We start from the raw sequence: 26,573 nt of genomic DNA on the forward strand, positions 1-26,573 counted from the left end.
GGTAGATGTGAGACTTAGAGCTATTAAAATCCCAAACTTATGAACCATTCATAAAAACATTCCTTGTTAATTGCAAATGGAATAGTCTAAAGGTAAAGATTTTGCCTAAAGGGAAAACAAGCAAAGGATAAGAGAGGGGGGTTGGGGAAAGGGGATAAAAAAGGAAAAGAAGAAATTGTAATTTAACTACTGCTCGTACCATGTAGAGGTTGGAAGGAGCAAAAGAAGCAGCTATATCAAGCACTTAGCTGGAAAGGAGAAACAGAGAGCAAACAAAAAAGAATCCAATTACTTTATGTTTGTTTTTGTAAATGGTTTTTCTATAACAGGAACAAAAACTATTTTGACTTGTTTTGCTCTGCACTATACTGCTGAGAGCAGCCAGTACCTTGAGTAAGTCCAAGCAACTGCTGATACTTCTGCTAATGTTAATTAACCTCCTGCTACAAATATCAACAAACTCACATCTGAGCTTTGTCTGGATATCATTCCACCCTTCCCATTTGAATTGCTATAGTCACCACTGGTTTCTGTGTATTCAGCGAAATCACATCAGCAGTTGAAAAACAAGATGAAAGCCAGGGTCACATTGTCTGTTATTTTCCAGACAGAAAAGAAACAAAGGATTAAAATGGCTTCAGGAAGTCAAAATAGAATTTCTATAAGAAAAGACAGATGGGGGCTTCACAATTGGAATGTGGGGGTTGAGAATGCTTCAGTAGATATTTGAACTTGCTTAGAATCCTCTCTGGTGTCAGGAATATCGAGGGCATTGGGCAGGAACACATCTGGCTGTGCTATTTCAAATGCAGTACACATACACACACACACTCAATTTCCAAAAGCTCTCTTTTACTCTCCAATATATTTGCATAAATAAATATTCTCTAATTCTTTGTTCAGTACAGATAAGTCTAGTTGTATAGGCCAATGCTAAAAGAAGAAGTTTTAATTCCTTTCCCCCTGAACTACTCTTCAAGGTGGAAAGAAAATTAACATTTGCAGTAGCGGTTTAAAGTCAAAGCAAGTGGTGGAAATTGTCCTGACACATAAACTCTTCTCCTAGGGTTCCTCTTATTTCTTTACCATGCTTCTGTTCTTTTCTGGGGATGTAGAGACTGCAGCCCGGTAGATAACAGGCTTTCTACTGGGGAAAACTCTTCAGAGCTCTTTTGAAATAATGCTTCCTTGCCTCAACATCCAGTATTTTGCATCATCACTTTGCCAGTGATGTCTTTTCAGTTGTTTGAAATTTAACTGTGGAACTTGAAGTCTTTTTAAAAATGTGACTGTGATACACACTAAGTTATCTATCTGGCCAATTTTCATTAGAGATTCCAGTGTTTTCCCTTTCTTTTCTCCTTCTGTTAGCAACTTTGGACTCCACACTGAGTTCTTTTTCCTTTTTTCACTTGTGGAACAAACAAGATTGAGCACCAATTGAACAGAGAAGGAGTCTGGCAAAGAGTAGAAGCGGGAAATAAACTTGGAAATCAACTTTTCAGCAGGTTGTGAGATTGTAGATACAGGGTAAAAGAAGTGACAGGGAAAGGTAGACTAATAATTAAGAGGAATATTCATGTTTTTTCTGGAACAGGCAGAAGTTTTCTGGAAATTTGGTCCCCACCTCTTTTCACTCCTTTTATGGTTCATTCCAGTCATCCTTGTGGTAATGCTCAACTGTCATGGCACTGGTGTGTGGGGGCTATCATTTAGTATGCAGATAGGATTATAATTAGAGGTTGTCTGGTGGCACTCTGGCAACAATTTTAGATTCAACCAATTTCGGCTCACCTACCCAATGAGGAACTTCAGGGCTTCAGGCATCTCATCCTCAAAGATAATCACGATTAGGGCAGGGTAGAAATTCAGCTAAATCATGTAGATAGTACAAGGTTAGGGTAGGGTTCACTTCCTTCTGGATGATTAGTTCCTAATAATAAGCATGTGCTGTTACACTCACACCATGATAAGAGCTTCTTTGATGGTAATTAAATAATTATTGGCTAAACAGTACTATTTAAAGCACACAATATAGATGACAGTAGTCCTATGAAGACCTGATCTTTGCTCTCAGAGTGTCAGTTCTCCATAAATAATATTACCTAGGCATCCAAAAATATTAAAAGCATTGATTTTTCCAAAGTAAGAGGTGATTTTTCTCTGTTACATTACTGATTATCTCTACATCTTTGGGAATCTGTGAGTTCAGTTTCATTATTTGAAAAATTGAGATAATGGTGTTCACTCTGCCTGTCATGTGGATGAATATGAGAATTCAACAGTAGGAATTCATCAAATGGCTTTGTGAAATAGAAAGATCACAAAAGGCACTTAGATCACTGTTATCATTTTTAATCCTATAAAGGAATCACAAATCACAGGATCAGTTCAGAGTGGATCAAGCACCTTTCAAGCTGGTATAGAAAAAAGTCAGAACCTCCTTTCCACTGCTCTTTGTCAAAACTCCACCCCTTTTTAAAGACTGTCTTTAATGTTATCTTCTGAAACATTTTCTGACTCCTTCAAATGTATACATGGTCTTCCTCCACTAAACTCCCCTAATGCTCCCACTTACATTTCAACTTTTTAAAGCCCTTTTCTGTCTATGTAATGAACTTCCTCTGCTTGGCTCTTTGAAACACTCACTCAATTTTATGGAATGAAGTATTGACCAATTGTAGAATCAAAATTAGAGCCAATTAAGATCTTTAAATTAAATTGTAATTTTGTCTTTGACAGCACAGGAAACAGGACTTTGATAGTTTAAAGGCTAAAATGAATTCATGGTACAAAATGAACTATTATTTATTCACTGACTTTCTCATGTGTTTAATAAATATCCACTAAGCCTTTCTATGTGAAGGAAATATTTTAAGAACTATTATCTAATGTAAAACTCCCCCAAAGTACTTTTATAAAGTAAAGAAAGCATAGAATTTTCTAATTCACAAAGTGGAAAGGAAAAATGGAGTTTATACTACTTATGCTTGGAAGTTTCTTTTGTTTTCTCTCTTGAATAATTTCCCAATGTCACTGTGCCAGAAGACACAAGGTCAGAAAGTCAAGCCTGATATAAACCTGCAGAGAAATTGGTGCAGCCCCCAAGAGGAGTGGCTCTCAGCTAATTGTCTAGCAAGAGCAGTGGCCACAGTGTGTATTGTCTGTCACTCTCTCCCTTACTCAGGTGTTCTATAATTATGGGCAGCAATTATTGTACATATATACAATAAGAATATTACAATATAGTGTATAAAGAATATTGAAAATTTCTGGTGTTTGCCTATGTCTTTGAAACCCATGGCTTGTTCAAAAAGAACTTGGTGCAGCAAATAAATATGAGGTTCATCAGAAAGAAATCAAATCAGTTCAAATGGGATTTTATGCAACAAAATTAGTTGCAGTAATTATTTCATTTAAATTGGTATTTCTGATTATCTATTCCAAAGTAAGAGAGGAGTAACTTGAGCCACAAAGTGAGAGCTTTTGAAAGATGCCACTTCAAAATTCTTTACTTGATTTTTCTTATAAAGCACCATCATTAAAGCAATGTGATATTTCTTTTAAGTTTTTCAGGATAACATATATGTTAAGCATTAAATTCAGTCAGAATCTAATTTCATTCTATCCCTGTGTACAAAAAAATAGATCATATCATAAATGAGAGTCTATATCAAAATTTCATTGGTCATTGTTTGAAAACACTGTATTTGCAGTGACCACTAGATTTGTTCTTCTGAGAAATGATAAGAAACTCAAATTATAGAAAAAGTGCAATAAAAAAATCTGTGTAATTATTTCAGAAGCTTTGATAATGTGTATTGTTGTAATTCTTAAAATGGAGCATAGAAAGAAGCCTGGAGGCTTACTTTCTCCTGTGATTCCATTTTCCTAGAGTCCCTGTGGTCTGATACTAATTATTTAGGGGTTGTTTGTATTTTTGTACTAAAAAATGGCAGATCTTCACAGGGAGTAGATTGGCAGCAATTAAGAATTAGATTTTTGAAGGCTTACTTATTCTGTGGTTGTTTGAGTCTCCTCCTCCCTCAGCAGTCAATGAACACAGAGTGTGTACTTATGGACTTCATCCCTAAATGAACCAGGACACTACTTTGGAGTAAGTTCCTTCCCTGAGGGGACCTTTAGTTTCCTTATCAGGAAAATTAAGATGGTCATACATGCTTTTTAAGTTTGATGTGAGGATTAAAGGCAGTAGCAAATACAAAAGAGGAATTCAGTGGTTAGCACATGGTAGGAACTTAACTGATGCACAGTCCTTTGTTTTCTCCACCCTTCTACCACTTTTCAGACAGTGAAGTAAGATTCTGCTAATGAACAGAACCAAACCAGCACAGATCTATGCTGCGGTAAGCAGTTTTGGACTCTGTTAGAGAAACCAGGCAGATGTTGCATCAAAAATGCTGCCTTTGGAGTCATTTTAAAGAGCTCCCTAAAAGCCACTGAAGTAATCTCTGCACACTACAACTAAGATTTTAAAGCATTTTCTGTAGCATCAGGAAAAAGCTTTTCAAGAAATGAGACAATGTACAGATGATTACTAGAGTCCTTATTGTTTTCATAAAAGTTAAAGAGATCCACAGTTACATTTTTTCCATATTTTTAAAAATTTAAACTGAGAATTTAATGTATAAAAAGCAGAGAACAGAAGTTGAATGAGTAGAATCTAAAGGCTTTGATAATGTACAAGGAAACCAAGTGGGCTGGCAGGTTTATCTTGTTCACTGTATCCATATGCTGCAGACTTATTAGCATTTATCCTTTCTTTCTAGCATGTCCTTTTCTGACCTCAATTTTAAGAACAAACAAACTGATGGCAAGGGACAGAATGCTAACTTTTTGAAGTTATTATCATATCATCTATCACTTTAGCTTATCCCTGAATCCTCACTACAACTGTGTGGCAAGATAGCTCTCAATATTGTGTATTAGAACTCAGTACTTTCTGAGTTTGGAGGTCTGGATATTTGAAAACACTTTCTTTTCTAACCAAAAACTTGTCTTCTTATGCCTTCTGTCTTTTTCCTTAGTTTTACTTTTAGAAGAAGTGAAAAACTGTCTATTCTTTTTCAACAAAGTCTTTTAAACACAAGCTCAAATATGCTTCCATTTCTTTTTCAAGTTAAACATGTGTACCTCCTTGAAGCATTCTCAAGTTATACAAGATCCTTCATCAAACTGCTTGCTTTCCTCCAACAATATGTCTGTAATGTTTACTTCAAGTACATTTAGGGATAAACATTAAAACTGTGGTTCTACAAAAACAGAACAGAGCAGAGCTATCCTTTGGTGTATACACTGTCTCATTTTCTCCCTGCCACCTGTGCTGGGATTCTCTTTAGTGATGACTAAAGCAAGCTGTTGATTCATGCATACCTGATTCTGATGCAAGATTGTTAAAGCATTCTCACAGGTGTGCAGTTCATTCAGATACAATATGAGAATCTAAGGAAAGTTCAGATCCTAGTTTCTTGGTTTTGTTTGTGTCATGTCATTTTTTGATATTCATCCCCTTCCTACACTCTATCAGGATATGGTTGGTTCAGGCATTCAAAGCACTTACTGTCACTTTGTTTCATTCCACTGATAATCTGATGATTATGTTTTGCATTCATAAACACAAGTTCTTAATAAATATGCATATCTGTTAAGATTGAGAACAACCATATGGTCTAGCAACACATTTCCCTTCAGATTAGCATGGATCTTTTAATCCTGAGACTAGGAACAAATCTACCTGATTAAATGAGTATTCTGTACATAGTTCTTCATCTCAATAACAGATGAAAAGATATCTCCTAACACAGCTCATCAAATGCTTTACAAAAATCTAGATAGACTATAGTATCACATCCTCTGAATGACTATGTTGGCAACTCAACTATAAGTAACATTGAAAAACAAGTGAAATGTGGTGGTGAAGAATGTAGACTCACAAGTCCAGTCACTTATATCAGAATTCTGCCTTTGCCACTTTCTTCCTACAAGAATTTGAAGAACATCGATTAAGTCTGTGTTTTAGTGTTCTATTTGATAAAGGATTTCAAAGACCTCAAATGGTTATAAATTTACAAAAAGAGAGAGAGAGAATGACAAAGAGAGAAAGAGAAAAAATAACGCTATAACACACTTAGTAAAAATATAACTTGTAAGGATGATATTAATACATGGACATTAGCAAAGGAATACAAAGAGAGTGAATAAATCAGTTTTATTTGCAAGTTAGAAATTTGATTCAAAACAACATAAATTATCAAGAAAGGAAAAAGTTCTTAAGAAAGAAAATGATACATGGAGTTGATCTTCTGCACAGAGCAGTTTTACTGAGGAGAAGTCCTATGCCCAAGTAGCCTGGGAGCCTCCAATTGTGAAAATTGGGAATCCCGTAAAAAACTAACAAGTGAAATCACAGGCCTCAACCAGCAGTCCCTGTTCATGTGGGTGGTCTATGTATGGATAGTGAGTTTCTAGTTATTATGCTGCAGTCCAGAAAGACAGCTTCAATCTTTTAGATAAGAAAATGACAACCAAGGGCAGTCTGTGGATGACCAAAAGTTCCTCATAGTTCTTAGTTTTATGGGCATCATCAGTCTTTGTATGCATTAGCTCTCTGAGGCAGTTCTACCATGTAAAGTATAGATAACTGCTGACATCCACACCATATTTTATGAAGCGAACATTGCTTTTTGAAGTATGTGCCTATGCCAATGTTCATGGAAATGGTCTTTACGTAGATGCCTTCCCACAAATGACCCAAAAATGCAGGATCCAGAATTTTTAAGTTCCTATAATATATTTGAGTCATGTACAGAGAAAGTGAGCACTCCCTTTATTGGATGGAAACTCAGGTGAGCTGTGATTAATTGGTGATTAAGAGTTTAGACTTCCCATTGGCAGACTTGGACTTGTCTGTGCTCTGTCATTGGCTAATATTCTGTGGCTGGTCAAGTTATTTAACCTCCCTGTGGCACTTTTTACTGATTTTGTAAAGGGAGAATGAACTGAAACATAGGAAACACTCAATGAACATTTATTAAATGAATCTTTAAAATCACTTATTTTCTCTAATTTGTTCTCTTACAGCAGAACCAATAGGAATTGGAGAATAAGAAACAGATAATTGTGTCTCTCCTAGCAGTTTATTTCCTTTTCTCCTAGACTTATAAAAATAAGCATCCGGTTTGCTCCCCTGTTTCCTTTTCCCCATCATTTTTTCTTTGTGGTTTTTTTTTTTTTTTACATAACACATTATTTTCCACAGTTGAAGAAATTAGGAAGATGGTAGTTTAAAGTATCAGCTATGAAACTCAAAATTTCTAATTCTACAAGTATTTTAGTTTTAGATGTATAAGTGAAGTTTGAAAAAGTTGGCTATAAATTTTCATGATACCATGTTTTATATCTCTGGCAATATCAGCTTGTTTAAAAGAAACAAATTTTTTTCTATAAATATCTGAGTGCTTATGTTTGGTCATCTAGAGGACAAAGATAAATATGTGGAAGGAAAAAGTGTTCTACAACTTAAAATTACAAAAGTATAAAGTATAGGTAGAAATATCTGTGCATACTATAGAAAATAGCAATTTCAGTAAGCAAATAAAATATTGTGATTGAAAGAAGCCAAAACAGTTAATAAGCTAAAAATGATTTATCAACTGTGATTAAAGCCATGGCCATTTTAATCATTTTTTAAAGTATATGATTTAAAAAATGTTAGCCAACTGTATGGTAGACATTTGTAGAAAGAGGTACAGAATCAGAATTGCAAAGTAGTTTATATTTTGGTCCAAAATACTAAAATTTCAAGTCTAATAAGACTTTTTTTTCAATCTGTGAATAACAGGGAAAAAAAGAAATGTGTTCTCATGCAGCTGTAGCAGTTCACCTTAGCACAATGACTGTACAATCCAGACTTTATTTATAAGGTACATCCATTTCCTTTTTACCAATAATCAGCTTCTATTTCTAGAAATAAGTTACTGTTCTGTCACAATACAACTGTTGATTTTGCTTAATTTTTAAAAAATAGGCAAACATAGTTTTCTGTTTCTCTTTCATAACCCCAAAAGTATTTTTGTTTTGAACATATTTTTTTTCCACCTGAAATCAATGCAGTTGATAAGGCTTTCATTCATTGCTTTGTACCTCCTGGCTATCCAATATACAGTACTGTTATCAGCAATCATTGTTTTCAGAAGATCTTGGTATTTGTACTCCAAATGGAAAAATCCACACACAGCACATGGATGGGATGAGATTGAATAGCTTTATTGAGGGAAGAGAGTCACCTGTTCCACCAGGAGGGAAAAGGGAAGGTGAAAAAGCACTGGGGTCTTTTGGTATGTCGTTTTTATATCACCTTGAGCTTGGAGATGGGGAGACATTATGTCATCACCTGGCTTCTCTCACCTGTGGGCTAAGGGTAGGAGCCTTTGAGCCAAGAGGTGGAGCAGTCCAAGACTATCCCTAACCTAGCCTGCTTCAAATTTCCTCTGAGGGACAATATTCCAAAAACTTTTTTTGGGGGGTTGCTAAGGGATGGGGTCCATCTTCAGTAGCTGCTTTGAGTTGACAAGGGGCTGTAGACCCTACCTATCAGGAATATTGCCCTTTTTCTATTGCTGTTCCTAGGGACTTGAATATTTGTTGTCTGAATTTTCATTCAGCCCAATCAAGATTGTTAATGGATGTCCTGTCCTTCTCCAGAAGTTGTGTCATGGTTTGGCCACTAAAGACCTTAATTCTGGAAGAGATAAATCCAGTTAGCAAGTCAAATAGGCATGACCCAAGTATAAACATTGGCAGGAGAACCATAAAGGGCCCTGTTAGGTGCATTACCCAGGAGGGCAGATCCCAAGTCTCAAATAACCATTTTCCAGAAATTAAAGGATTATTTTCAGATTTGGGAAGTTTCTTGGCTGTTAGAAGATCTAGTTTAATTTTGTTTTAAAAAGTGACAATGATTAGAGAGTTTATTTGATTTTGAAAAATGACTATGGCTTTTAATAAATTTTTTTTGGTTACTAGTAAAGTTTTTAAATGATCTTTGGTAACATAAGAGAGAAGAACTTGGGCTTCATTTGTTTTTGTTTCGGTAGCTCCTTTTGGCCCAGTTAAAATGGAGGTAAGTTGAATGCCCCTCTTGATTTGAACTACTGTTGTAATTGAGGCAATAAAGGATTGATGACTTAGGGAAACATCTCTGTCATGGGCTGTGCATACCAGAGCATATGTGTTAGTCCACTTTGGGGGTATACATTGAAAGAAACTGGTTTTGCACACAGGAAATGCTTTTTGTGGTTTTTGGCAGAAGTTGGGTTTTAAGGAAAGCATGTAGGTGAATCAATTATTATTTGTCCACTTGGGTAAGGTTATGGCCAACATGACCTCAGTGGTTTTAATTAGAGAGAGGGGCATGAGGCTTGGGATAGTTAATGGGTGGGTATGATTTGATGACTTCTCAAAGCCAGGTGTCAGTTCTAAGAGGAGAATAAGACAGAATGCCCAAAGAAGTATCCCAAGACTCTGCAGTAAGAAGAACGGTGGCACCTGGGAGATGGGGCAGAGAGAGATACAAGTATAGCCAAATAGTCCATGTTAGAGCTTATACTTATTTTTTAAGTTGAAGTATTTTGGTTCCTCCAGAAGATGAACTTTAAATCTTGTATTGGCTCACAGGAGTAAGTATCCCCAGGCTGTGTTTGGTCAAAGGTAGACTCCTCTGTTGCATGCTTTACACTAGAAAGGTGAATCCAACTGTCTATTCCCTGTAACTTGACAGCCATGAATATGGCCAAGATCACTGGATAAGGTTTTTTCCATGTGGGGTGGAGCTGGTCAGCCAGGGCTCCTCCTTTCCAGGATTTAATTAACACCTGTTCTCCCAGTTACAATTGAAGTTTTTCCCCTTTTATTGGGGCAGGTAGAACCTTGTTTCCCAGCTTTTGGATTACTTGTTGAAATGCCCCTAGGTCCATTATACAATTTAAAAGACTGATGCTCTTGAGGACAGTCCCTAAGTCATTGGAGAGAAATGGCCTTCTATCTAGCATTTCAAAAGGGCTAATATGAATCTTGGCTCTTGGAGCATTTCTAATTCTTAGTAAGGCTATAGGTAAAAGCTGGATCCATTTTCCAGAGGTCTCTTGGCAAGTTTAGCTAAGATTCACTTGATCATTTGATTGGCCTTTTCCTCCTTACTGGAAGACTGAGGTCTCCAAGCTGAATGTAAACAGTATTTAATTCCTAAGGTCTGGGCAATTCACTGTGTGATCTGTGAGATAAAAGCTGGTCCATTATCACTTTTGAGTGTTCGAGGTAGGCCAAACCTAGGAATAATTTCTTTTAGGAGAGTCTTTGCCATTTGAGTAGGAAAGACATCAGTCCACCCCATGAAGGTATCCATAAAGACACCCTCTTTATAAACACCTGTTTATAGACTTTATTATTTTCCATTAAGTTATTTGGGGCAAGACTAATTTACCATCCACATGCTACCAACTCCCTCTTTATGTCCTCCTCTCTCTGTAGCCTATTTTTATTCATCAGTAGTATATTTAGGATATACAGGCTCCTGTGGGAGAATGAGAGCCAGGATGGAGGCTCTCAGGGCATCCAGAGGCTGTAGAGCTGCTTGTTTAGCCTTTTGGTCTGCCTGGTTGTTTCCCTGTGTCACCAGAGTCAGGTCTCTTTGATGTACATGGCAGTGGATCACTGCTACTTTTCTTGGTAGATGGATAGCCCATAATAATTGGAGAATTTCCCTTTCATGTTTATTGGGGATTCCCTCTTGGAGAGGAGTCCTCTTTCCTTCCACATGGCAGCATGAGCATGTAATACCAGGAAGGCATATTTGGAGTCAGTATAGATATTGACCCTTTTTCTCTTTCCTAGAGTTAGAGCCCTGATTAAAGCTATTAGTTCAACATTTTGGGCAGAAGTCCTAGCTGGTAAGGGCTGTGCCTCAATGACTTCCTCATGACTCACCACTGCATACCTGGCCTTTCTTTCTCCATTTAGTACAAAACTCCTTTCATCAGTAAATTATTTGGCCTGATCTATTAGATCTGGCCTGCTGGCATAGGTCTGTATAATTACCTGCTCACAAGTGTGCTCAGTTAGTAGTTCAGAGGGCAGCAAAGATGCAGGATTTAACACATTACAATTCTTTATGGTTACTTCTTGGGATTCCAAAAGAATGGCTTGGTATTTGGTCAGCCTTTTCCTGGACATCTACAAGTGACTTTTTATTTCTAAGATGGCTCTAACCTGGTGGGGAATTAGAATTTCTAGCTGCTGGCCCAGGGTTATCTTCATCACTTCCTCCACTAATAGGGCAGTAGCAGCTATTGCCTTTAGACATCCTGGCCAACCTAAGGCTGTTCCATCTAGTTTCTTTGAGAGGTAGGATACTGGATGTGTTTCTATTCATAATTTTTGAGTTAAGATTCCTACAGAAATTCTCCTTTTCTCTGACATGTACAGCAAAAAGGATTTTGCTAAATTTGGACTCCCTAAAGCTAGGGCCTCAATGAGGGCTTTTTTTAGTGTTTTATAAGCATGGTTAGTTTCCCCAGTGCATTCTAAAGGCTCATTATTGTGTCCCTTTGTGGCCTCATATAGAGGCTTTGCTATGACTCCAAAGTTGGGTATCCAGCTCTGGCAGATACCTGCCATTCCCCAAAATGAACTGAGTTGGTATTTAGTCAATGGTACCCCTAGGGTACAGATAGCCTTTATTCTTTCAGCAGACAGCTTCTGGGCCCTAGGGGTAAGGATATAGCCTAGATAGTGGACTTCCTGTATTTTGGGGGCTTGCTCTTTGAGATTTTATATCCCCTGTCAATTAAGAAATTAAGAACCAAAACAGTATTGGCAATGGAAATATCCTGGTGTGGAATACAGATCAGGAGGTTATCTACATATTGAAAAAGTACCCTCTTTTTAATCTGAAGTTCTCTCAAATCCTTTCCCAATGCCCTAGCAAAAACAGTGAGAAATACCTTGAAATCCGTAGTGCACTACTACCACTTATACTGTTGTCTTTCCCTTATAAAGGGAATCTTCCCACTCAAAATCAAAAAGGTATTGGGAGTCTTGGTGCAAGGGGATAGTAAAGAAGGCATCCTTTAAATCTAAGACTGTAAACTATTTGCTGTCTTCAGATATTTAGGACAGGATGGTGTATGGATCAGCCACTACAGGGTGAATGGGAACCACAACCTATTTTACCAATCTTGGCTCTTGTAGCATAGTATATTCTCCCATTGGTTTACTACAGGTAAGATAGGAGTGTTACAGGGAGAATGACAAAGTTTAAACAGTCTGTGTTTTAGAAACTTTTAAATAATTGGTTGTGGTCCCCCTTTAGCCTCTTGCTTAAGAGAATATTGCCTGTAACTGGGATAGTGGTTTGGTTCTTTCAACTGTATTTTAAGAGGGAGAGCTGTTTTTGCCCTTTAAGATATCCCATCATACCAAGTAGAAGGGCTTACTTTTTGGTTCACTTCTAACAGAATTTTATGGACACTCTTGGGTCCTTTTTGAAACATTAGGAGTCCTGACAATTGGCTCATTACCAGGAACATACCCAACTTTTTCATTATGTCCTGGCCCAATAGTGGGGCAGGGTAACTAGGGACTATAAGAAATCTATGCATAAAAAAACTGAGTTTCAATACAGCAAGGAAAGGGATTAGTGAAGTTTTTAGTTCATTTTTTTCCATCAACTCCTACCACAATTGTGGTCTGAGAGGAAGGCTTTCCTACAAAAGCAGGGAGAACAGAGTAATAAGCTTCCATATCAATAAAGAATAGAATTTGTTTACCCAAGACTTCCAAGGTCACCCAAGGTTCCTTATAAGCGGTGACAAGCTTATGTGCAGGCTGTTGAGAATACCCTGAGCCTGCTCAGTCATGTGTGGCTTTAGTCAATACACCCAGACTCTTGGCTGGCCTGGCCCCTCTCTGGTTGTGGGGCAGTCCATTCTCCAGTGTCTTGTTAACCTCCTGTTTTGGAGCATTCATGACAGAGTCCCAGAGGTGGCTCTAGACAGTTCCTTGCCATTTCCCCTAGCTTCTTAGATTTGAAGCAGGGTAGCTTTCTGGCCTTTTTGGCTGAGAATGTCTTTTGGGCATTTGGGGTGACCCCGATTGCTGCAGCCATAAGTTTGGCTTGCCTTCTTTCTTTAGTCTGTTCCCTCCTTTCCTCTTCCAGGTCACAATTGTTAAAGACCTGAAGAGCAATATCTACCAACTGAGTTTTTGTTAGAGGTCCCAGATTTAGCTTTCATCTAATGTCTGAGGCTGATTGATTGACAAAATGGTGGTTTAGGAGGGCAGCCCCTTCTGTAGAGTCAAGATCAAGAGTAATATATTTTCTAAAGGCTTCTTCTAGTCTATCATAAAAGGGTATAGGGCTTTCCTCTTGCTTTTGAATAATTCCTTTGACCTTGTTATAATTCACAGGCTTTGTGGCTGTTTTTATTCCATGAAGGATGGCCTCCAACATGTGGGCTCTTCTCTGCATTCCTCCTGGGGTATTATAATCCCAGTGAGACTCAGTCATTGAGACAGTGACATCCCCCAGATGTTGGCCTATGGGATCCTTATCAACGACCTCATCTGCCACTCTGTGGGCAGCAGCAAGAATTTTTTTCCTTTTTGTAGGAATGCAACAATTGGTCAGGAGGAACTTACTTGCCAGGGTCTGGAACTTGATTGTAAATTATAAATTTATCTGGGTTTTCATTATACCTCCCCAACTTTTCCCTACACTGTTGGATATCATTTATGGTGAAGGGCACATGAGCACTAATTGATCCCTCAGGCCCTGACAGTTTTTGTAATAGGAGCACCGTTTGAGGAGTTTCTAAGTAAGATTTCCCATTTCCAGTGTGTGGCAGGCTCATTGGCATTGGGTGCTCTGAGGGAGGAGAAGGTGGGGCAGGAGTTTGGGGTGGAGGCAATGTTGGCTCAGCATTAGGGTTACGAAAGAGAGCTAATGGGGGTTCCCTTCATGAGACATGTGATGCTTCTCATAGCAGAGGATCATTAAGGATATCTATGTCTCTTTCTTTACATTTTTGTTGGGGTCTGGAAAGCCCCTTATAGAGAGTTGGGTTTTGATATAGGACCATAAAGGCCTGCATGTACAGTATCTCTGGCCATCTTTGACTTCCATTTTCACACCACCTTTTAGTCCCCAATAGATATTGGGGCAAAACCTCATTAGAGTAGTGAATCAAATGTTCCTTTTTTAGGTTAGCAGGGTCAGAGCATTCCCAATATTTAAGGGTACAGCCAAGTGAGGAATCCATTGGAACTGAGTTGGCTAGCCCCATGTTGGCCTGTGGAGAGAGAGAAGGAAATGGGAAAGGGGAAATTTGCCCTTTAGGAAAGAAAAAAATGAGAATTTCTGGATTCTTGGAGTGTTCCCTGTGTCCCTAGGAAGCCTCAATATAAGTCCCTTTGATATGTATTCATCACACATCTGTGGAGCAAGCAAGTAGCAGGGTACCCTTTCTTCTGAGTCAACCATTCCCCTAAAGGGTCAGTCTGTCCACTCATGAATGAGGATTCCGTAGTGCTAACCCAATTATTATCCTAGGGAGGAGAAAACAAAGATCAGAGAAGTACACCAGATAACAGAAGTGCACTAAGGTAGAATTTGAACCCATGTCCCTACTTTTATTAGGCAGGTAAAAGAATTTTATTGTCAGTCCCTATAAGTTTCCCTAAAGAAAGGAGACTAAGGAACCATCTCTAGAACCTAGGATTTAATCTCATTAATCCCATCTGAAAGGGTGCCAACCACTTTAGGTACACCCCTGGTGTTTGCCTCTTGAACAAGAAAGCTGACCTCTGTATGTTTCCTCAACTCCCTGTAGGCTATGGGGGTAAGTTGAGCATGGGTGAGAATTGGGATGGGGTAGCCAGGCAGACAGGCATGACAGGTAGGCAGGTAAAGAGTGGGTTAGAGGAGGGAGACAGAGAAGGAAGGTTGCAGACAGGAAGAAGGCAGTTTGGTTAGGCACAGGACCTTGGTCACTAGAGGTGTCATCCCTCTTCCCCTTTTTTTGTTCCCAGACAGGGACTGTAGTTCCAAGTTTTAGGGACATGTAACCCTCTTCTGTTGCCACCATTGCCATGGGAGGCTGCACAAGGCATGGGTGGGGAAAGCACCTGTGGTCCCAATAGGTTCAGGGCCATTACCTGCCCTGTCTCCAGTGCCCCAAGCTTCCCTGGCCTTTCCACTTGTTGTAGAGCTGTCATGCCTTTGCACTTCCCCTCTAAGCCAGCTCAGGCATTGGGAGCCTTATGGCTGAAGGCTGCTGGACAGAGTCTGCTGGCATGTGCAGCACCCCAAGCATGCATATGCTTGCACACTGTGCTACAGCCCCTTTTGCATGCTACAGCTAGGCTGTATGGATTGCAGCACATATTCCACTGCCACTGTTGTCCCTGCAGTCACAGTTGCTGTGCTTTACAGCCACGTGTGTCAGTGGCCCGTGGCTGGCCAGGTGATCTTCCAAATCATGTTGAGAAGCAGACTGAGGTGCATGTAGACTTGAGGGGAGGGGCTGGAAGGTCACACGCAATGTCTGTGGGCCCAGAGACCCCACCAAATGGTGCCAATCACCCCAGGGGTCCCACACCAGCAGCAGCCCACTCCACTCCTCTGGACTGGAACCTCCACCCTCTGAAGGTGGAACTTCCACCTTCCAACTTCGGCCCTTTGGGGTCATGATCTCAGGAGTGGGACTTCAGGGGTGGTCTGAGAAAAATGTGTGCACATGTGCCAAACCACGTGTGCACATCAAACCCATGTGTGTGGGTGTCATCATGCTCGCAGGGCTGCCCATATGGTTGTCTCAACTGGCTAACCAGGAAATTGCATGTGTATTGGGAACCACAGGAGTGATTGTTTTGAGTGCCCAACTGGGAAGCCATGAGTGTGCTTCACAAACTGCATACTTGGAACCTTCTAGTGGCTGGCCCTGAAACTGCGTGGCCTGCATGCTGTGTGTGCCCATCCCACACTGCGTGTGCCCACCCCAAGGGGTGGTCCAGGAGGCCATGTGTGCATGCCCATCCCCAGTCGCCAGCAGTGGCTGTGACACTGTGCTTGGGAGAGGGCAGAAAGGCTCTTTTCCCTTTACCACTATTGCATTCCCTGACAGGTGTAAATCCTGTAGTTTTATGTCCCCTTCCCTCCTACCCTGGGGGAGCACTTGCAAGGGGCATGCAGTCTTCCCTCACCACAGGTAGCAGTGCATTTCCTCCCTAGTTGCACGGCTCCCTCCCCTATTTTATGAGCAGCCATGCTTTCCCAGGGCAGGTGTCAGCCCCTCCAGAGCCAATTTTTTCTGTTCCTTTTTTTTTGTCGTTGTTTTAAAAAGGCCCGTCATCAGATGGTCTGACCAAAATGCGCCTCCCATTTGTTGTTTTAAAACCACAGGTTAGGGGGAGAAAGAAAAGAAGAGAAGAATAGCAAGATGGGGGAGAGGGGAGAGAAGATGGTAGGGGCATTTCTAATTGTCCTCAGCAATGTGGGGCATTAAAGACCTTTGAGTGGGGTCTCCACAGCACAGCAAAGGAAAGGATGGGTGGGGGGGATTAAAGGTTAGGGAAGATAGGGTTGGGGAAGGGGCAGCTAGCTTTTAACGTGGTCCATTCCCCAGGGCAGGACCAGGGAACTTGGACATGAACCCTGTGCTTCCGAGTCCTGCCCGGGAATATTGCATCATCTGTCTGCAGCCAGGGCTCCAAATGAGTCCTAGGCATCTGGTGAATGTCCCAACATGAGCCACCCAAGCCATAAGTGGTGTTTGGTTCTGAGGTATCAAATGAAGAGGCGTGGGACCAGAGGAGGAGGAAGGATAGATTGAAATAAAAAGGATTTGCAGAGATACCATATTGGGATCTGACCCCTTGGTTTCTCCCGGCTGCCATTGCCTCAAATGTTATCAGCAATCACTGTTCTCAGGTCTTGGTCTTTGTGCTCCAAATGGAAGAATCCCAGCAGAATATGTGGATGGGGTGAGGTAGGACAGCTTTACTGAGGGAAGGGAGTCACCTGTTCTGCCAGGTGGGAAAAGGGAAGAAAATGAAGGGCTGGGATTTCTTGGTATGTCATTTTTATATCACCTTGAACTTGGAGGTGGGGAGGTATTATGTCATCACCTGGCTCCACTCTCCTATGGGCTAGTGGGAGGAACCCTTGAACCAAGAGGGGGAGCCATCCCAGACTATTTTATCCATATTCAAATTAATGGGTATATTTATACATATAATTGAGGGACTCAGAGGATGAAGTGTTTTGAAGGATAGTGAACATTTAGGTGGGTGCTCTGAGAGAGATCTGTGAGGTTGTAGTACAAAAAATAAGAGTCTATAGATTCTCTCTCCAGACACTCATCTTGTTTCAAGCTTATTCACCAGCCCTTTAGCAGCCATATTAGTTGGAAGTTTAGGACAAAAATATTTATAGTGTGAAGGTGCTGATTATCCATCTGGAATGAACAGTATGGGCCAAATGTCATTGTTCTGTGTGCCTCTGGGATGTAGTATTGTTTTGTCTGTTTATGGGAATAGACTTGGTTTGGAGTTTGTTTGTTTGTTTGTTTGCTTGTTTCTTTGAAAACGGGTCTCAATATTTAGTCTAAGCGGCCTCAAACTCTCTATCTTCCTGCCTCAGCCTCTTGAATGCAGGCATGTAATCACCAAACCTGGCTAGTCTTTTTAGTAGCACTCTACAAAAAATCACAGATTTATTTTTTATGCAATGCTGCAATAATTTTTTTAGGAGACTTTCTCACTGAGTATGGTATCAAACTATTTAGCCACTCTTACCAAAACTTGTGACAATGTGTGACCAAATCTGTCATTACTCAGTTTGTTCTTTGCATTATTGTGGCTCGAGAACACTCTACTATGCTTCTTGAGTATATGTTGTCATAGTTCGCACATAAAGAAATTTATTTGCTTTAAATACTCTGACATTTCCTAAAACTCCACTTAAGTGTCTTTTGAAAGCTATTGCAATGAAAAAATCCTAGTCTCATGTATAACCTCAAAGTATAGAACTATATTCTGTGAGCAAATATTACAGGGACATAGATAGGTGGTCATGTTTGTTCTCTGATGTGTCTATTATGAAGAGAGTGAAGTAAGTGCAGGAGTGGTTTTCAAATATTACTTACAGTAACTACATCTTATTGCTATAAAAGAGATGGGGTTTGTACTTTATGTGTACAGCCAGCTATCTGTCCATATCCATGCGTGCTGCTTCTGTAGACTGAACTAACCATGGATTAAAAATATTTAGAAAAAAATAACATCTGTACCGAACTTATACAGACCTTTATTCATTGTCAATATATCAGAAAATATGGTAAAATAACTCTTTACATATTATTTACATTGTATTAAATATTATAGTTTATGTAGAAATGATTTAAAGTATAAGGGAGGATAGATGTAGGTTATATGAAAATATTATGCCACTTTACATGAGAGTTGAGCATCCACAGATTTTGGTACCCATAGGAAGCCCTATAGTATGTATATGCATATGTGTATATACTTTATTTTGTACACATTATGTAGTATAATTTATTTAACATAAATTCATCTTGAAATGAATTTATAATCTATTAAAGTCTTTCATCAAGTTGCTTCAAAATATGTATGTATATACTTATTTATTAATCTTGTAATAAAACAAATCATCAAAAATATCATGCACATAATGGTACACATGATAGGAGAACAATCACAAAGGGGATATGCAAATGATAAACTTTGACACTTCAGTGGACTAAATGGTCTTTATAGTTCCTTAGAGAATTAAAACTCAATAATCCTCTGAATAACATTTAAGTATCACCTAAACTAGACCTTCAAACTCACTCATTATCAGAAATTGTAATTTCACAGAAAGCTTAAAAATATAATAACAAGTTTTCTAAGACTTAGTACTTACAATATGCATGCCACCCACTTTATGTATCTTCCATAAAGGGTGAACATAGCCTAATTATATTAACCTGAACCTTTAAGTGCTTGATTGGTGTCTAGGAATTCATGAGTATTTAGCACATATTTTTATTTCAAATTAACAGAAGCAGATATGAAACATCTGTATTAAATATCCCAAACAGGAAATATTTATTCATATGAATATTTAAATACCTTGTGTTAGTTTCGTGAATACAGAATTCAGAGTAAAGCAATGATAATCATTAATTTTGTGGTTAGTAAGAATTTTATGAATCTGGGTATATTTTTTCAAGTCAAGCATTAGTCAATGTCATGTATGCAAGATGTTTCCTACATTTTTTGATAATTTACTTTATTTTACCATCTTATTAAACTTCATAACTCATCAGGAACTAAACTTCAGACTTATAGGGAAAACATATTGTATTAGAGAACAATAAATGGGTATTTTAATAACTATACACTTAATCTTCCTTCTGCTTCTGTAGATTATTAAGCATATTTTGTTGCCATCAAATATTAAAGTTTAGTGCCTGAAAAACAGTAAAAATGTACACTACTTAAAATAGGCTCCCATTTTTTTCTGTTTTCTACAGCAGATTTGTATGATCCATATATAAGTGACTAAATAGAACCACTTTAAAATATATACTGATAAGATTAAAATTTTACATCAATTCTTCAAACTATGACATTTCCAAAGGGCTTATATCTACCAATTGCTGGTTGAAAGTGAAGAATGAAACAAGAATAGTAATAATAAATCTCAAAAAAAAAAAAGAAAGGAAAATAATCCAAGCCCCTCCCTTTCATAATTCTGAAATAATTGAGAGTTAGGCACGTAAAAAATCATTTTAGCTTTATTGTAGTTGCAAAGTTAGATTGTGTGGCTCTAGATGTTCTAAATGAGGGAGGAGAGGGTTCAGGGATGTCAAGAGCTTTAGTACAGTGGCCCAAGTTCCATTGTAATTAAATCAACCATAAGTTATGAGTATCATATTTTGCATAATACTACCCTTTATAAAAACGCATTTAGAGCTTCATTGTACTTTACCATCAAAGTAACTTTTTAAGACATGCAGATCAATGATATTAGCTAAAAATAGCAGAAGAGGAAATCAAAGCATAGATCTGGGTACTGAAACATACAAAAGTTAATACAGCTCCTTAGCAACAGAAACAGGACTAGGGTTTGGAAGTTAGCAATTATATTCTGGCACAGCAACAAAATAACTGTGATATCTAGCAATTTCCATGACCTGTCTGGAACTGTTTGTTATCCTTCTGAATGAACTACAGCTACTCTTGTCTCTAAGTTATTGAGAGGATTAAATTGAATTAAATAATATTCTAAAAGCAATTAGCATGTGGTTCATTATTGAATAAATGTTAGTTCCTATTCCTTCTACTTTCCCCTATGTCTTTTTCCCAATCCTACACTTATTTATACATCTTCCCTTTATCAAAGCTGTTTCTAACTTGGAAGGAAATAGAAAAGTAATATATAATGGTTCTGCCCAAGGAAAATCTGAATATTCACTCAGGCAGAGAATTTGGTTTCCTAATAAAGACACTAGCAAGCATGGCCTGATACAATGTAGCATCACAGAAATATTTTTTCTGGTTCTGACCTGCACCACCTGATGGCCTGGTTGACTATCATAACATTTATTTTACTTCTGCCTGTTGCATGTTTTGTAAATACACTTCAACATCTAGGACTTTATGGAATTTTATAGATGAAATAACAGGGTACTTTTATTGTTTTCATTAAAGATTTCCAATTTCTGTAAATGATTTCCCTTTCTTGGAAAACATAAATGTGTTGGCACAGAAATAGACAATGAAGCATGTGTCAGAACCTACTTTTGTGTGCCATGCTAAAGGTCATGGTATAGAATTACTGATTGGGACTACTATGCTTTTGGGACAGTAATTTTGAATAAATATTTCATAAGAATTTAATCATAATCTATCAACATTTCCACTGTTTCAACTTCAAGAGTGGCCATGGTTTCCTTATTTGAGCCCTATAAAAATTAACACTGTGGTTAACTAGAGTGTGTGCATCAACACTCACTCCTGTAAAACCCAGTGCTTCAGGAAGTTACGCAAAGACAGAATGACAAATGTGTGCATAGTGTGTGCACACTCACTGTGTGAAAGCAGTTTGGGCCTGATAATCAAGCTTGTCTTAATTTCATCAATTTGACCATTCAGCATTTCTTCAATGTAAGTATTTCCTATGTTCTAGGCAAAAGGTATTATATCTTGGCTTAAAAAAAGATAAAACAAGAAAGAGCCTCTGGTAGGACTGGACTCATAGTTTAATAGAACCGAAAGGTAGGTTAAAAAAACAGGCTTCTAATATATTGTTGGGAATGGCCAATTCTTAATTATTAAATTTGGGAAAGTGTTAATTTGGGGAAGTTTTATGTATATAATTCAGTTTCTACAATGATGAAAAAGACGCAAAAGGAGACATTGCCTGCTACTTAGGTTCCTAAAGATGTGATGAAAAGTTGAGTGCTAATCTTTGATCTCTTTCTCCCTCACAATTTGGCAACTGGGATGATCAGTGTTCATACACTAGAAGAATAAAAATTTTAAGGATTATCATCTTTGTCTTTTTTTTCCCCACAATTTCTCAACATTGACCTAAATCAGCAGGCTTTATTCACAAAATCCTCAGACTCAGTATCATTTATACAGTGTCGGCATGTTACCAATGCCTGTTGACTTTTCTTACTTGGAACTCCATCTTAACAATTTGCAATTTACTTTAAAAATGTTATTGTTGCCTGCTAGAATACTATGCTTGATTACTTTTCTGCAATCATTTTTAGAAAATTAGTTCTATTCTGATACTTTACTCTTCCTGTGAGTGTTAAACAAGAGATCATTAGCTCTAAAATTGTGGACTTGACGTCCTAGCTTTGTCTTGAGCACTCTACACTTCAGAAAAGAGTTAGGAGATGTTTATTCACTTGGGTACCCTGCCATGTGTTACTCAGAAAAATATAAGAAATGTTATTGAACACCTATAGTCCCCTACAGAAACTTATCATCTGAAAATATGTGAAACTCAATAATGTTTGGCAGATTAAGAGAGATGTCGGGGATAAGAGGTTATGAACTATTTCTACTAATAACACTTCTGACATCAGATGTGTGAACTTTCTTTCACACCAACTAATTCTTTCCAGTTAACAAAATAGGTGTCCAACAATTCAATTCAATTCAGATACTAACTACTCAAAGTTAGCTTCAGACCCCACAGGTTAAGGGCTAAGCTCTACCAGATGACTACCACTTCCCATGCCAATTCCAATCCTAGTCTCCCAGACTTCTAGCTAATGGGCTGTAAATGAGGGATTCCTCTGAAACCTTCCTCAGGTTCTATACATTGTTAGAATGTCACACAGAAGCCGGAGAAAAGAGTTATTTACCATTGCAAATTATTTTAAAGGACATTGTAAAACACACAAATGAGGAACACTCGTTCTGAATAATCATACTTTCTTCTAAATTTACTGTTTTCTGGTTGAGACAGAAATAATTTTTCATTGTGCTTTCTGCATTATTTTCCCCTTGAGAAAATTGTGGTGAATTTTCTACCTGTCCAAATATGATAGGAAGGAGAAAATTGGAATAAGAATCTAAAATCAAATACAGGTATACTAAATATTATTTTCCTGCAGATGCTCTTATTAAATTTTCTTTTCTCCCTCTTTTTCTATTGACAATTTTCTTTGCCAGCAAACTGAAGTTAGGAATCATTTAGACAAAGTTACTATACCATAACTATGACATTATCTACAAAGAAGATTTCTGTGAAAGATTTAAATGTTAAAAGTTTGCTTCAGTGAGAAGCAAGAGACTGTATAAGTTTTGTTTTTTTTTTTTCACCTAATTAATGTTCTAGTTTGGTTATGTTAGTAAGAGTGACTCCATTGAAAAAACACATGTGAAAGTTCCTATACCATTATAGTCAACAATTTTACTATCATGTTTATCTTATATAAAAATTCATTTGCATGAATTATTTTTAAACTTGGGAACAAATATATGCTTATATTTGAGCAAGACAATAAGTTAAGACCTTCTTAGATATCTAGGGGATTAAAGTTTTCAATGGCATATAATGTAGATAAAGTTTGGACAGTGTTTTATTTGTCAGTTATTCTTTGTTCAATTATAGATATCAAACATTTATTGTGAAGCTGCTAGAGCAATATGGGGAAGACAGCCTGGAAATAAGCATATAGTACAAAATGATGCATGAACTGTGAGGACAAAAATTGTCTTAAGGTAATAGATGGCAAATCAGTCTTGGTCCCAGCAAGAGAGAGAACATACAGTAGTTTGAACGTGAAAATTTAATATAAAAAACTTGTTAACTATAACATAAAAAAGGGATTAGTTAATGAGAAGAAAGAGAAATCAAAAAGTACAGGAAGGGCAAGCATAACGATTAGCCACTACCAATTAAACTGAGACAGAACACTCAAAAAAGTTCATATCCTCCTCCCAAGGGGAGAAAACCAGATCTTGTTTGAGGGACCAGCCACGGCTCACTGGATGCTGAGGTGTGCCTCAGTCAGAATCCCACACATACATGGGAACAGCTCTACCTTGAACTATGTCCCAGCCTTCCTTTGAAAATTTAAAAACCCTTTCTTCATTGTTTAAGATGGTTCCTCTGGTTTCAGCCACCATATCCAATCCTTTTGAAAGAAAAGCTAATATTTTTTCAGAAGCTATTTGACAAACCTGTACTTAGCTAACATTGCTAAAATTGTATCATATTACCAATCCATGTTGCAAAGTTTGATACTTAGATTTTTCAGTTTTTCTAGTGGAGGTGAGTGATGGAAAGTAGGAATGGGGCTGGCGTTAGGTACCCCATCGTATCTGGCTTTTTTGTTGAAATGGGGTTCTCATTAACTTTTTGTCCAGGTTGGCCTTCAATCATGATCCAGTCTTTGCCTCTAAGTAGCAGAGATTATTAGCCATTGCACCTGGTGAGTTTTTGTCTTAAATGCCACTCTACTTTTTCAATGCAGATCAGTAATTTTCATATTACTTCAAGTATCATTGCTGCTTCTCTCTTTCCTTCTACCTGCCTCCCCAATTTCTTTCTCTCATGAGTGTTGCTATATATGCTTGAGGGTGTCCCATAGATCTTTGAGGCTCTGTTATTTTTTCTTTATTCCTTTTTCTGTCGTTCCTCAGTTGACCTATGCCTGTTTCTTTCTTCTGTCAGCTTAAATATGTTGTTGAATAATTTAATGAACTTTTTATTTCAGTTATTACATTTTATATTCTAAATCTCTATTTACTTATTTTATTCTCTGGTGAAAAAAGCCACTTATGTTTTCCTTTATTTCTTTAGATATTATATCCTTTACTTCTTTTACTGTATTTATAGAAATTAATTTAAAGTCACCATGTAGTGAACCTAAAGTTTTGGTTTTCTCAGGGTCAGTTTTTGTTGACTGCTTTTGTTTCTTTTCTGAGCCTTATTTTCCTGTTTCTTCACATGCCTTAAGTTTTGTTGAAAACAGCGTATGTTTTTAAATATTATTTTTGTACTGGAGATACATTGTGACATTTGTCACAGTTCTTACAATGTATCATAGCTGAATTCACTCTCTCTACCATTCTCCTTTATCTCCCTTTCCCCCATTCCTGGGATAGTTTCAACAGGTCACATTTTTCCATTTTCATGCATGAGTAAATAATATTTCCACCATATTCACTGTCCTACACCCTTTCCTTATAAAACAGGGTATTTTAAAATACTTTAATATTATAGTTCTGGAAGACAGTTTTCCCTTCTTCCTATTCTGCAGTATTTGTTGTTTATATTTTGCAGCTGCTGGTTTGATAAACTAATTTTGTGAAATCTCTATTGTTCTACATATGTAGCTACTGCATCTTCACCTTGTCAGTTCACTGGTTAGTTAATGATTTGACAGTGATTTCCTCAAATGTCTTGAGCCAATAATTCTACTAACTTTTGTTCATGGAATTTTTATGTCTATTGGGCTCTGTTTCAATGTGTCACTATTTACAACTCTGCATTAGCATTCTCTTGCTGAATGCATAGAGCTTCAAGGTCAGATAGAGATGTGAGGTTAGCACACTTGGAAAACATTCCTGAAAATGCACATAGTCTTATACATCCTCATGACCTTAGGGATTCCCAGGAATCTCCCAGAGGTTTTCAAAATCCCCATGTACATTTCATTTCTAAGATTTTCCTTTTAAGTTCTTGGATTAAAGTATTTTTTCTCAATTATTATTCCCCTTTCAGGAAGCTCTGGTGTTAAGAAATTACTGATGATAGTTTTTAACCAACACACAAAGGAAAAAGACTTTTTATCTAGTAAGCTTTGAGTCAGGTCAAGTAAAGGAAGGGCTGTGTAAGAGGAGGTTTCCACCACCAAGCAAATCAAATAATGAAAAATATCAACATAGGAGCTTTGTCAGAGTCTCCAAACATGTTCTACTTCTTTCAGTGGCAGATAGACTCTACCACTATTGATTGTGAGGCTTGTTGTTACTGCAGAGCAAGGAGAGGGGCTGGAAATTTAATGCCACAATGTTTGCTGTTTCCAATGATATTCAATCATTTTTAGTGAACAAGTGCTTCTCAGATTGTTGGAGGATTTCAATTCATTTTTAAACCTCTGAAGAAGTTTATTTAGATAGTATTTACATGTTTTTTTCTTTACTTCTATGGAGATATTTGGTGGTCTTTATTCTGTTGTTCTGGAAGTGCTTTCACCATGTGCGTTCTTAAATCTCAAATTATTAAAATAATTTGTGAATTGTTTTTATGCTATTCAAGATATTGCAATTTCCTCCAAATTTTTTAATCATCTTTGTGTTTCTCCTTTGTTTCCTATATTGTATATCTCAGCATTATCTTCCATAATATTGCTAAGTATATCCTCTCCAAAGCCATGACACAAATTCCATTTTTTATATTGTCTACAAAGCCGAGTAAAATTCTTAGCAGATAATAGAAATCTGTATATCAAATTCTAAGTCTCCAATACTTAGAAGACTGTGAAATTCCACAATTGATGCCTAATATTTCTTACAAGAATTAATACATAATTTAATACTTCAAAGAGTGTTATTACTTTCTTCCAGTTTTCTCTGTGTCCTATGTATTCTCTTTTATTCCAGCTTTGAACTCCACATCATAATCCATGATTATCCATGCCAAAAATGAAACAAGAAGAGAACTATCAAAGAAGGAATTTTACACACAGTTTTAGTTCTAGTCCCAAATCTGCTCTCCTCTATCCTATAACCTTAGCAAGTCACTTCCAAGTCTCAAAACCTCTTTTTTTCTGTTTATGCAAACTGGGAAAACATTCTTGGGTCACAGAACTGCAATAAGGGTAAATGAGAAGTAGCTAAGCATTTCTAAGATTCCAAGCACTATGGAAAGTATGAACTGGACACAATTGGACTGTGTTACTGAGTACAATTCTATTAGTTTTTTAGTTTCTGATGAAGCTTTGATGTTTCACAGC

General features: G+C 37.6%; 1 long non-coding RNA gene across 1 annotated transcript in view; it reads left to right on the forward strand.

Annotated features, from left to right (window-relative positions):
* LOC141415639 (uncharacterized) overlaps positions 1-24,145 on the forward strand; it is a 175,769-nt gene extending 151,624 nt beyond the window's left edge. The window contains exon 3 of the long non-coding RNA XR_012440627.1: positions 23,980-24,145. This is a non-coding gene — a long non-coding RNA (uncharacterized lncRNA). The remainder of the gene's footprint in view (positions 1-23,979) is intronic.
* Positions 24,146-26,573: the final 2,428 nt, after the last annotated feature.

The sequence above is a fragment of the Castor canadensis genome, chromosome 13 (genome assembly GCF_047511655.1).
Source record: "Castor canadensis chromosome 13, mCasCan1.hap1v2, whole genome shotgun sequence".
NCBI lineage: Eukaryota > Metazoa > Chordata > Mammalia > Rodentia > Castoridae > Castor > Castor canadensis.